At 43.5% G+C, this 13,277-nt stretch overlaps 1 protein-coding gene across 3 annotated transcripts in view; it reads left to right on the top strand.

Annotated features, from left to right (window-relative positions):
- Positions 1-13,277, top strand: part of macrod2 (mono-ADP ribosylhydrolase 2) — a 403,426-nt gene that overhangs the window by 279,826 nt on the left and 110,323 nt on the right. The window lies entirely within an intron of this gene.

Raw genomic sequence — 13,277 nt, 5'->3', positions numbered from 1 at the left:
TTTGTGAGGGCAACACACTCCTCTGGGTAGCAATTAAATGGATTCTGAAGCCAAATTACTTAAGTAGTTCTTGTAAGTGTTTTGAAGTCCTATGAAAATCAGCAGCATGCCTGCCGATCTTTAAACTTCCCTAATAACAGTTGCATCTATTAAGATATGATGATTACATTTGAATGTCATTTGCACAACAGAATAACAAGCTGGGGGGTTTGAGGCTTCATGGGCTGAGGGAACACCAGAGAGCACCCTGCCCCTCAGGTCTCGGTGAAGGCGCACACCACCAGCTCGCCTTCTCTTCCACAAGCGCCCTGATCCTTCCTTTGTGTCTGGCACATTAGAAAGATTTATTTAGTTTAGGCCTATCATGTGATTTATTGATCCAATAGTCCATATATTTATGAGAAACAGAGTTTCTGTTTTCACTCGGAGCAGGCCGGATCCTGTCTAATGTATTTATACAGCTGCTCTGTGTTGAGAAGGCCTTCAGTGAAAACAGTGGTGTTCTGCGATTGACTGGCCTTGGCGGATGAGCCCAGTCATTACATGATGTGATAGCCACAGTTCTGTCTCTTCCTGCTGCGAGGACAACGGAAGCGAAAGCAAACGGGAAACAGCAGTTTCTTTCTCCTAGCACGGATGTGGCCTTTATTTATTTTACTTTGCCTTGATATTTGAGTGGGTTGTCGAGAAGCTCTGAGGGTTATCTGGTCCTAATTCTTTGTTAAAGGACAGACTCGCAGTCCCTTGGTGCAGAGCTCATAGAGTCAACATTTCGGAGTTAGCACCAAACTCATTTTGACTCATCTGAAAGGACTCCACTCTGAGCTTTGCTGTGTTGGAGAAACAAGAGATCCCACAGAAGACGGGCACCCCGCCAAGTGGGTCTACAAAGTGGGCAAATGACGGGGGGGGGGGGGGGGCTACATTAAGGAATCCGAGACAGCCATCTCCCTAATGGGGATTCCAGGGCATTATAAAGGAGTAGGAGTCAAAACAAAGCCTAATACAAAATAAACTTGAGCATGAGAGATTAAAAAGAACTTCAGCCGGATAGTTAATCCCTGGTTTTGAGAGCTCAAAGCCGCCCTTTAGGCCAGGAAACAGTGCAGCGGCAACAGTCCCAATCTTCTTCTGACTGCAGCATGTCAAGACAGCCAGTTTACAGCTCTGAAATGCTTTTCCTTAACTTTAGGGCAGCTCAGCGTGCAGGACTGAACATTTGCTGTTATCCCCAGAAGTCAGAAATTCGATAGAAGAGCTTTTCCTGTCCCTAAGTGATGGTATGCTGATTTACAGCTCTACTGGGACAGAACTTGGGAAGATGGAAAATGTTACTTTTAGACAACCTGAGGCCATTCCTGGCTCAGTTTAGGGAAGGCTACTGAGTTGCGTCCTAACCATTACCATAAAATAACTCATTTGGAAATAACAACTTGAATAAATAGTCATAAGTCTATAAAGTCAAAAAATCTTCCTCGTGAGGCAGCTGAGACAGCGGATCATGAGGGCACGGGATTAGACTCTTGTTTCTTTGCTTCAGTCTTCGGAAATAATTGAGTTTATTTGCAAAAGTTTTATAAATAATTTAAGACAACAATAATTTGTTTGATTGATGTTTTTTTTTTAGAGATAATAGCCTACTTCGGATGGCATTAATGGCTGCATTAAAAAAAAAAAATATCAACACTAAATTGTAGACGTATATAATTTTTTCAGTCTGAAGTTGTCATGCTGGATAATTTGCCAAGCCCCTATCGGCTGAAATGTCAAGGTAGATGTGCTCAAATTGTTTATATGACAACCCCCTGGCCCCGCAAGTATACGATGCAGTTCTGAGCCTGACTGAGGGATGGCCTTCAGATGAAAAATGACGACCAACCTGAGCCAAGAAACCTGCCGTTTAACCCCCTCACTGAAATTGAGAGCAATCTGGCACAGCCTGGGCTGTAACAGCCTCACTCTGTATCCGTCGCTGGATAAATATCAGAAGGCCGGATGGCCTATTGAGCGGTGTTTTCCAAATCATTTGGCTGCAATCATTGCGTACTGGAAAGTGATAGGTGCATTGTGCCCACGTGCATACATACTCTGTCTTTCTATGTGTATCTTCCTTGGGAATATGTGATTGTGCCCGTGTTGGTGCAATGTTCTTTGCTCATTTCTTCTCCGCCTAGAGGTCTCTTATGCTTCAGTGCTTTATATTTTTATTTTTTTTTTGCTGCGGTTGAAAGAGCAGCAGGCTGTCACAGCTCCCTGGGCTCTGACTGACCACAGCCCACAACCAGATTGCCAGCATTGCCGGCTGGGCCTTGCAACATCACACAGGGGAGCCGTGGGAGCTGCGCAGCCTGTTTGTGGAGCTGCATGCAGCTCTGGCCTGATGAGCAGCACACTGTCAAACAGCCCCATCCTCTGCTCACTGCTTGTTACACTACACTATGCTGTCTGCTTCCGAGGGGAGGCTCAGGTGAGGGGCCCAAAGAAAAAAGTAAATAGGCAGAAATATGGATTTTTGATGGATCGATTGTCGAGAGGAATGTGATAATAACATTGCCTTGCAGGTCGATACGAGTGAAGATGCTTCAGCAGGCTATTTGCTGGAGCCGGGACATGTTAAATAGGTCTCATTATGTTTGCCGTGATATATGGAGCGTGCCATGTTATTACATTCTATCTAGAAAGCAGAGCTTGTTGGGGGAAACTGCTGCTCAGCATCCGCACAAGATTACACGGACAGAGTTTTCACAAGACAACACACAACAGAAGATTGTTGATAGTTTATTTGTGTGTTAGGGTTTGTACGGTGCAAATTCACCACTGACTTAGACCTGCCAATCACATTATCTGGTCACTGAAAGAATAAATAAATATCAAGTAGTGAAATACAAAGTATCTCACTCATTGGTGTGTTTGTACACTGTATTTGTGTGCAGGCAGACCTCGGGGGAACCTACTCTCCAGGAGCTGAAAACTATACAGTACATGGGACTGAGGAGACTGTTAATGCAGGTCCCCTGTCTTGGCTAGGCATGGACGGCTGCTCAGATTCTTCCCTGGTAGCCAGTACAGCATCTGTCAGGCAGAATCCCACAGACTCCATGTGTGGAGGGGGACGCCACCATCTGGAATCCATTCAGCCTTGGACCCTGTTTCATTTTAGAGACCAAATTAAACAACCTTTAGACTGTGACCTTTGGAATAATAGAAAACCCATGTTTACCCAAAACATCATTATTGTTTAATTCAATTAAGTCTTTCGAATCTTTGGGGAGGAATCTGTTGAGACAAAATAACAAGGATCTTAGTCTCGAGGGGAAGTGACATCCACACACAATGAGCGTTTGAGTTGTTGACTAATGATCTTGTGGGCAACCGAGCCTCATTTTTGCTCCTAATTTGACGCTGACAGGCCACAATTTGATGTTTTCCGAGAGTATCTGTCATTAAGCTTTTCCTGGCAGTGTGCAGTGGGTTGGCAGCTGTCATTGTGGACAGTGTCGGGGTGGCAGACTGCGTTTTGTGGCCTCCTCTCTGACTCCCAGGCAGCCCTGGAAGTGTTTTGTAGTCATAACATGCTGGCTTTGAGGAGATCCAACAGGGAAACCACAAATTGCCCGTTGAGAAAAACGCTGAAAGCCAAGTGGATTGGAGATGAATGGTGTAGAATGATAGGATTAGCCATCCTTCTCTGTGGGCCCATTCCAAGGCTGCTAGGAGCATTACCTTCCCTCTGCCCGAGCCTGTTCCCAAAAAGCATTCCCACAAAAGCAATATCTTACGGTGAAACATCAGCATGCGAGCGCCGCTTGAATTTGACAGCTGATAGTTCCTACACGATCGGCTGCTTGACTTGACAGGGACAGCAAGTGAAGAACAAACAATCACTGTAGGATAGAGATAAGTGCCCGTGCCCCCGAGGTGTCTTTGAGACAGACTACACACTGATGGTGCGGGCAGCCAAGTTGACTTTAACCTCATCTTTCATTGTGTTTTGGCTGACCAGGTTTAAAAGCATCTCCTCTGTTCTCAGGAATAATATAAACTAAGCTGTAAATAACTTTTACGGTTCCACCTTTATTAATGTAGGTCGCTGGTGATATTTGAAAATGTGTTTTTTACTGCTGTATCTAAGTGCACTGGAGGATCTCTCTCATTATTTATGTTGCCAAATACTACCGTATCAAACTTAATGACTTTGTACCCCACCCTCTTCCACTTTGGCGTGCCGACTCCCCGGGTGATAAATACATTTTCATTTATGCACCAAATAGATTGTGTTCAAACTTTGCCTCTATCCGCTTCTCTGCCCCTTTTCTCGTAAATTATTGTCCGCGGTTGCGAGCGACTCCATATTTAATTATATAATGGCTTAAAGAAGTATAGAGGCTTAATTGTGTGTGTACTTGGCTTCTGATCACAGCAAAGTAAACTATGCCATTAATTGGGGTAGAGGGATGAGAGGTTCACGCAACATTATTTTTTTTTGTATCCCACAGCATTAAATTTAGATCATACTTTGAAATCCTTTGTAATAGAAACAGAATCCGAGACAGTTTGTATTTATTACATCATTTGGTGAACTTACATTCACAGTCCTCTGCAATTGTGGGGTAAAGTGAAGGGAAAATGGGATTTGACTGATGTTCCCCGCAGTGCATCCAGATTTTAATGCCATTTTTCACCAGCCTGTACTCTCCTACCATATACCTTTGACTGCAGCGCTAAGCTGCATGCAGCTGTGCTTCATAAAGATAAAGCACCATATGTCACAGCGGAGTTCAATGGCTAAATGCTGTGACAGAAAACTCAAAACGTTTTTGCTTCTGATGTCAGGTGAATATGTTTCTCTTTTGCCTCGCATCTAAGAGTGGGGATATTTGCAAGGCATTCTAACGCATTCTAAAGATCTAGTTTATTTATAGATATGATTTTTACCTGTGCAACATAATACCTTTCTTCTGAGGTTTGTTCCCTTTAGTAAGATATAGGGCATTTGAGTGATCTAATCCAAAATAATCATAATTCCATCTTTGATTTGAATTTCTTAGTTTACTGCCAAATCTCAACATCTATATTTCAAGACATCTATAATTTAGATGCAAAATTTATGAGAAACCCAACCGTTTCCACCAAGACCAAAACTCAGAAATTTACGGAGACCAAAAAAAAATCCCTTTTAACAGGACGACACCTCAAACTCATTGTGGTCAAGCATCTGCCTCGACCGGTTGGGGGAGCACAGAAAACGAGAAAGAGAGGAGAGGTTGGTTGAAAAGGGAGAGGAGAGAAAGAGAGATACCTACTCAGGGAACAGTGATAATTATAGATGAATGATACTAATACTAAAAAGTACTGCTAATAATAATAATTACAAGAGAGAGATAGAGAGAGAAAAGCACAAACTGTGGAAGGGAAATAACAAAAAGTTAGTGGGAAGCTCTGAGGTAGAACCGCACACTTAGCTGGAAAAAAATTGAGTACACCATGTTCCGCAGAGGATTTGACCTGGGGTCAGGCCAGAACCAGTGATTACCTGCAATATGTGATTATAACCCAGCCCTCCCTGTGGCCGGTTGTTGCTCATGGCCCACTTCCTCATACAGTACCTGCACGCATCGACAAAGGTTAATTAGACTGAAGCCTTCGAAAGGTCATGCAGCCATTTAAATTACTCATTGCTATTTGTCTGATCCGAATCATTGGCAACGCTGGGCCAATTAGACCCAATTACACTGATAGTGGTTATGGTGGTCTGCCACCCAGTCCAAGTTAATGACCAGTGGAGCCCCAATTACCCCAGCGCCCTGATTCAGGGGGAAGCATCCACAGCAGGAGGGGCCGGAGATTGTGGGTTAAACTGGACCTTCCTGCCACGTCACCTTCCCCTGACTTTCCCCCCCCCTGCAGAGAAGAATGCAAAGGTGAAATATTAGGATATGTAAAATGTGACATTTCCACACACCTCGAGAGGGGTAATCACATTTGATGGGGATTGAAGAGTGTCTGGGTGGAGTGGGCTGATGTGAGCATGCTAGCTCTTTGATTACAAGCACAGGACGCCCGTAGCAATAACCAGAGACTAAACCCCTGGTTCCACAAAAGGCCACTGCACCTAGATGTTCTGTGAGGGAGATGGCAGCGGTTTCGTTCTAGATTAATGTGCTCTGACAATAAAAAGGGCTCTTCAAATAATTTAAGCACCAAAGAACAGCCAGGCAGTGCAAGACTCCGGCTTCGACACGTAGGACCCCTTTTTGTTTTGTCTTTCTTTCTGCTGCTCTACCTGGCAGTCCTGGAGACAGCCTCCCGAATTTTCTACGAGGCTCATATCCCTCTGCGGTGCCATCTGAGAATAGAAGCGACAGTCACACCCAACTGAGGGACTGTCAGAGGAAGTTGTTGATTAAACAGATGTCTTTCCTGCCATGAGACAAGTGCGCCGCGACAACCATGCATTATTTAGACATACCTGAAGATTGTGGGCAAACCAGGAGAACAGGAGGAATCCCTGTCTGGCATCGTGTCTGCTTCAGGAACCAGGAAAGTGACTCACACCCCCCCCCCCCCCCCACGGTTTGACTAAGGGAGGGTACGGTGGACAGGAGATAGGCTTGGGGATCCACCCAAAAGGAAAAATAATTGTTGTGACAATCACGTCTGATTACCAACACCTCCTTGAGACAAACGGCATCGTCGGAATGAGTCATTTGCATCTGAACAACGCCGCTTCAAACGGGAGAGGAACTCAAGCGAGAGACAGCGCACGGACAGTGGGGTCTTGTTAGCTTTGAAGCCTCCTCAGTTAAACCTGTACATACAAAACGTCAACAAACATAACCTTGTCCTCGCAGTGTACCTGAAAGCTTGTTTTCCCTGTAGCGTACTCTCCCATCTCGCGGTGTTCGAGTGTGAAACACCAGTGTCATCAAACGTTTCCGGCACCACCTGAAGAAAAAAAAAAAACGCTTCGGCTTTGATCGAAGGAGCCGAGCGCGAGCGGAGGACGTGGAATACATTAGATGTGAAGCGGGCCTCTCTCATAGCTCGACGGTTGCTTTCCAGCCGAGTAAATCACAGCAATCTCCCAGATACTGTAACAGATTGCTGCTTATCGGCAGCGGCCCTTCTCGGAATGAGTTCTTGTTTACATCATTATGGTTAATTACCATGCAGATTCAGTCCAGCCGACAGTGCTTGTGCCTCGCGTGTGTGTGTGCGTGTGCGTGACTCTGTGTGTGTGTGTATCAATGAAGCCAGACAGAGCTGTCACACTCTCAGTCATCTCATTACCATTGCAGCACTGTCCGCAGTGTAACACATCGTGCTGCTCCGGTGTGTTTGGTCGGTCTCGCGATCCCTCGAAGTCTCTGCCTGTGCGTGGGACAGTATCCAAACAGTGGATGTGCATGAAGCGCCAAGGAAACCCTTCGTTTTCCAGTCGTGTACAAATCATCCACTCGTCTTCTATGTCCGACTGGTCCACAAATCTCAGTGACACATTCTGCTGCGATTGTGATTCGCCCGGCAACGCTTTCAATCTACCTCCCCCAGATGGATATTTTAATTATTACAGAATGAATAGTGATGACAACTCTGCACATTCCGGTTAATGCAATTAAAGTTACAAGGCATGGCATTTAACATGAGAATAATTTAGTATCACGGGAGAAACATGCAGTTATTTTGAATATGGGATGTACAGTATCTGCACTTCTCTGGTATTTGCATTAGCAGCTCCACCACAGGTGTGAATCCTAGTTTTGCACCAGTGTTGAATCTGGTTCTTTGGCTTCACAGCTCCTTCCTCTTTTTGAGTTGTGGCTTTTATGAACCCAGGTGTTTGAACCCAGTGTTGACCTTGCCAGGCCTGTGTCCATGAAACTGGATTTTTCCGGTCCATCGCAGGTTTCCATTTCAACAAGCTTGCACCCAATTATCCTTCAATCATAGTTCCCCGGTCTTACAGATGTGTTCGGTCGGAGTACAAGGTCTCTCCATCACACGTTGATACACAGGAGACATTGTCTCTCTGGCTGTACACATGAAATCCTTTCAGAGGAAGAAATCAGATGCCGGCTCAGATTCAGATGAATGTCACCCCAAGAGTTATTTATCGGATTATGTGGATCTTCTGGGCTGAATAAACAGCAATTATGTTCATGTAAGCAGAGTGGATGACATTAGCACCTCCAGAAATACAAATTAGAAAATCTGTCACACTGTGAAAGGGTTTGCTCTCTCTTTAAAAAATGTTGATCTTGTCTCCTAAAGTTTTATTTAATAAAAGCCGCACTATCAATTATTTTAATAAAACCGATCATTGCAGTCATAGATTTTGATTGGCTGAGCCATGGTCAAATACTCTGTTAACACTCCTGTGACCTCATTACATCATAATTACTGAACCGCTCATATAGTTTCAAACTGTCACATATTTTTCTCACATTTATTTTGACCGAGACAACAGAGTGACAGGTTCAGCAGGAGGGAGAGAAAGGGGATGACAGTGAAATAAAGGTCCTAGGCTGCATTTGGTCACTGCAGTTTCACCTTGACTGGGGTTTGTCCAATTTAAATGCTGAGCTACCAGAGCACCTCTGAAAGTTAGATTTTATTTTGATCTGATAGTTTGATAGTTTCCCTTCAACATATTTGCTCCAAAATCCGCCCTGTGCAAACCCTGTGATGCTGGCCTATCGGAACAGATGATGTTATCCGTGCTGCTGGCGCCACGCAATTAAAAGGCACCTGTCCAGAGTCAAGCACTCCTGCAGGGGTTGACGTGCTAACATAATTGAGTACTAATATTCTGACATTTGCACAAGTAATGGGGATATCCAGATAAATATTAAGTGTTGTCGAAAACTACGGTGCTTAGCAGAGGATTTACTACTTGTTATTCCTACATTTTTTGCCATTTTTGCTGCCCGGAGTTTATATAATGAAACCTCGCCAGTTTCATAGTAACTATGATTTTGGAAAATCTTAACTCTTATAAAATGAGTGTATATCATAGCCTCTTCGGGCCTTATTACTTAAGTATAGTCCATTATTAATATTAAATGCTATATCTGTCCAGTAATAAGTTATTTTTGCGCTTACACATTTATAGAAATTTTATTTTGCAACAAGTCCGCCAACCTAAAGGACCCTGTTGGTTTCTTATCCCTGCCGAAGATACATCCCATATGCAAATACCAGTGGCAGGCGTAATTCTTCAAATTATGAAGTCATTTAATTTACTCATATTACCGTAAATATGATTTAATCTCCTATAACTGTATTTTGTTCTTACTAATTTTTACTCTAGCTCTACTTTCTTATTATGCCTCCTGACACGTACAGTAGCTTCTTGTCCCTGCTCTGAGATTATTTACAGTTTTCCACTGAATGTTTTCCTCCGATTTTTCATAGCAAGCCTTTTCCTACACAAACACAGAGCACAAGGCTTCCCTGTGTTTTGTGAATGCATGGGTTCCTGTGTGTTTTACCAAAGAGAATGCATTAGGAAGAGCGCTGACAGGTATTCGGAGCCTTGGGAACGTTTGTTAGGATCTGTGTGGTGGTTCAGAAGTGCTCCATTGCCTGTCTAAATCCAGGATATGTATAAATTCAGAGATTAATATTTACCACCATCCCCATCTGCTTCGTGTCATTTGTGATCGTCATTGTGAGGTCTGATGGCAGCCAACTGGGAACAGTGAAAGCAGTGTTGACTATAAATGTACATATCAGGGCAGTTGTGAGACTTAAAACATTAAGACTTAATGGGTATATGCAAACTATTGCAAATGTACACTCCGCTCCTTGCACCCTCATCATTTTGTTATCAAAACAGCAGCTTTCTTCCCACAGGCTCAGGTGAAGAACTGTGTGCATTGGCAGACATGCCAGTGTATGTGCGCTCCCACATAATTCTTTAATCACGGTGCTATTACCCCACACATACACCCAGTTTAGTGCTATTATTAACTCCCAAGGTCACAGCTAACGAGGGCTGACGTACTGTGCCTGGCCCGAGCTGATTGACTCACACTTTTAAACTGGCTCAATCTAAGCCTACTCAGCAATTCAGGAGGCAATGCTGCGCCTTGTGCCGGTTTATGAGCTCTAACACAGCACGGCTGTCTTGCTTTGATGCTGGGGAGTGCCACTGAGGTGTTAGATGCTCCTTTCTGGCCCAGCAAATCTTAAATCCAATGTAGTGGCAGTGACTGTTTTGTTGAGATCGAGAATTAAAATTCACTCACAAGATAACTTTACTGGTTATTGGTATTGTGGCGTCACTGTTGGCCCAATGCCTGACACTTACCTGAATAATGTGTGCTAGTAACAGGCAGTATATCTGTGGGACTGTATTATTCTAGGGTTATTATTATAAAAAAAATTAAATTGTGATCTATTTTGCGATAGAGGAACCGCTAGCAGCTAAATGTCTGACACCTGATTTTGAATGCGCAGCTAGTCCTTGAGTTACACCCCCTAACCCACATTTTCTCCTGTTCTGAGTTAATTAAAAATTATACAACATGCTAGCAGTACATCATAATGAAGTAATGAAGTAATCATTTCATGGGGTAATTTCGCAGATTAAACATTTCTTTCATTGTCAACCAGTGACCTTAATATCATAAATGTCACTCGCGCCTTTTATGAATGATGTCACGACTGTGACTGGGACCAAAGATTGGATTTAAATTTAAATCAGCCGTTACTGTATCTACCTTTTTCATTTAACATACAGATGACTCTGAAAAGCCCAAAGATTTAGTCACCATGCCATGTGCTGAATGAAGTACCTGCCAGAGGGAAAACAGCCATGAATCCTGTTTCATGGTTTGACTTTTCACACGCGGCTTGGAATACCAGATAACCTCCAAATCTCACCCGGTGTATTATCTAATGTCACATCCATAAACCCCTGGTAATGACAATATGCATGGAATGAAGTCTGGGGCTCTGCGTCGTTCGGGTCTTTGCCTCCTCACAGGAGAGCAAAGAGTGTGAGATCGAGAACATGTGCACACACTCACAATGAGATATATCTAGTAGAATGCCAATAACATATGTTGAAGAGATTCAATCCATCACGTGTAAAAGAACCGCCTCTGAAATTCCAATAATCGAATAATGTTCGTGAAGGTTATGCATGTCTTTGTTTTTTTTGCTTTCCATATGTGTGTACAGTATGTGTAGCAGAGAGCTGGACATAGAGGGAGTTCCGATTTTTACGGAGTTAAGCCAGAGGACGCCAATCAATTTGGATATTGAGAAAGCACTTTATCTCATAATTTCCCCTTACAGGAAGTTTTCTTTTTTTTATCTGGACTCAGCACTGCAAAGTCATTGAGCAATTAAAGAATAAGCACACTACAGAATTTCCCATTCTGCGATGCAGTGAAGAGTCTCTTATGAAATTGGAGCAAAGTGAATTGAGATAAGTGATCTGATCGCTTTGGCTTAATCAAGGCCATCAGGGCTTTAGAAATCTAACACAAGAACCAAACCTGCTACTACCTCAGCAAATTCAGGGTCTTGCAAGAAACCTTTCACTTTTTCCAGAAAGATATAGAAAAACTATACGTACATCACAAGGTGCACCCCCCATCGCAAGGTGCACCCCCGTGCCACAGAGCGTTTAACTAAACAACGTCTCGAAGGAAGAGTGTGTGTGTTTGTGTGTGTGTATGTGTATGTGTATGTGTATGTGTGTGTGTGTGTGTGTGTGTGTGTGTGAGTGTGTGAGTGCGTGTGTGCGTGTGTGCATGTTTACCTTGGCATAGGCATAGAGCTCTGTTAGGCACAGTGATAATGACCTACATCACCTGTCTCTTACGGTCAACATGAGCCAGACTAAGCTTTTATCAGCTGTGTATTGCTTGTATTAAATTATTGATAGAGAGATGTTACTGGAAATTATACCACATTTGGCTCCAGTGTTTTCATATTAGTTTTTTCTCAAGAACAGTAATTTCCTGAGTGGCAGAATCCTTTATGCTGTGAAGTGATGCAGTACATTTTTGCTCCAAAAACACGTGATGTATTTGGTGCAGAGAAAATGGTTTTCCAGTTTTAGTAACTAATTAATGCTTTATCAATATTCATGATGAACTCCACATTTAGAAAGCTGTAATTAGCTATATTATCCTCTGGCCATTTGTGAAAAGTTACCCATAAAGTTCAAATCAAACCACAGCAACAACTTCAGTTTCGGACCAATCACTGTCCTCGGCTGTAAGGAGCATGGAAATCTGATATTAATTCAGAATTAGGCAGCATGACAGGACCAATTAAATCCAGCTGACACGCACCTTCTTAGTAACTACATGACGCAGACCAGGACAACTGTGATTGGTCATCTGGTGTATGTGTCACAATGTCCTCTGCTTTAATTCAGTGGTCATACACTAATCCCCAGTTTCAGTTAAAGTAACAGTTGTTCAACATGAATAACCTCCATCGCCATCATGGACGTGACAGTTTCAGTCACCATTGTTTGAAGAACAAACTGCAGCATGGTAAGAGCAGCAACTAGTGTTTTGGCCATGTGATTGCACTCCGGCATCTCAGACTGTACTATAAAGATGGACGGCTCGCCCAGATATGAAGCCAAATGTCCCAGGTACAAACCATCTTTCTCTAAAGATGTTATTGGCACAAACGTCATTTGGCACAATCTGGAGTCCTGTCTCAGCTGTCAATCATGACAACAAATGAACACTTGAATATACATTAGTGCAGTGATTTTCAACCAGTGTGCCGCGGCACACTAGTGTGCCGTGAGAGATCATCAGGTGTGCCGTGGGAAATTATCTAATATCTAGTGTTGCACCGAAGTATCGGCCGAACATCGGTAGCGGCCGATATTCGCCTCGTTAACCGACATCGGTAATAAACTTGACTTTTCACCGATATCATCGGTATTTGTGGTTAAACCGCTGGGCACGTGCTGCGGCTGGGGGAGCAGTCGCCCCGTCGCCCTCCTCTCCACGCCGCCGGAGACTCTTTTTCTTGGACCGCGGGGCGGTGTCCAGACTGCAGTAAAGTGAGCCGTCATGTGGAAAGCCAGCCGCCACTCAGGTACTTGTTACGCGTCTACTAATGCCTCGTACGGTAAAGCGGTATAGATAGTCAGAGCATCTAAAAAGAACGAAAACACAACTATATTTTAGTTATAGTCTCTCATTTGATTATTTTTATTTTTATCTTCATGGCGTATCTGTTCATGTAAATTATGTATTTTTACTTCAAATTGAAGGGCAAGTCTGTAAAAAAGG

Source organism: Platichthys flesus, chromosome 12 (assembly GCF_949316205.1).
Source record: "Platichthys flesus chromosome 12, fPlaFle2.1, whole genome shotgun sequence".
Taxonomy (NCBI): domain Eukaryota; kingdom Metazoa; phylum Chordata; class Actinopteri; order Pleuronectiformes; family Pleuronectidae; genus Platichthys; species Platichthys flesus.
Note: the sequence above shows the minus strand (reverse complement) of the source record. Positions and strands in the feature narration are given on the sequence as shown.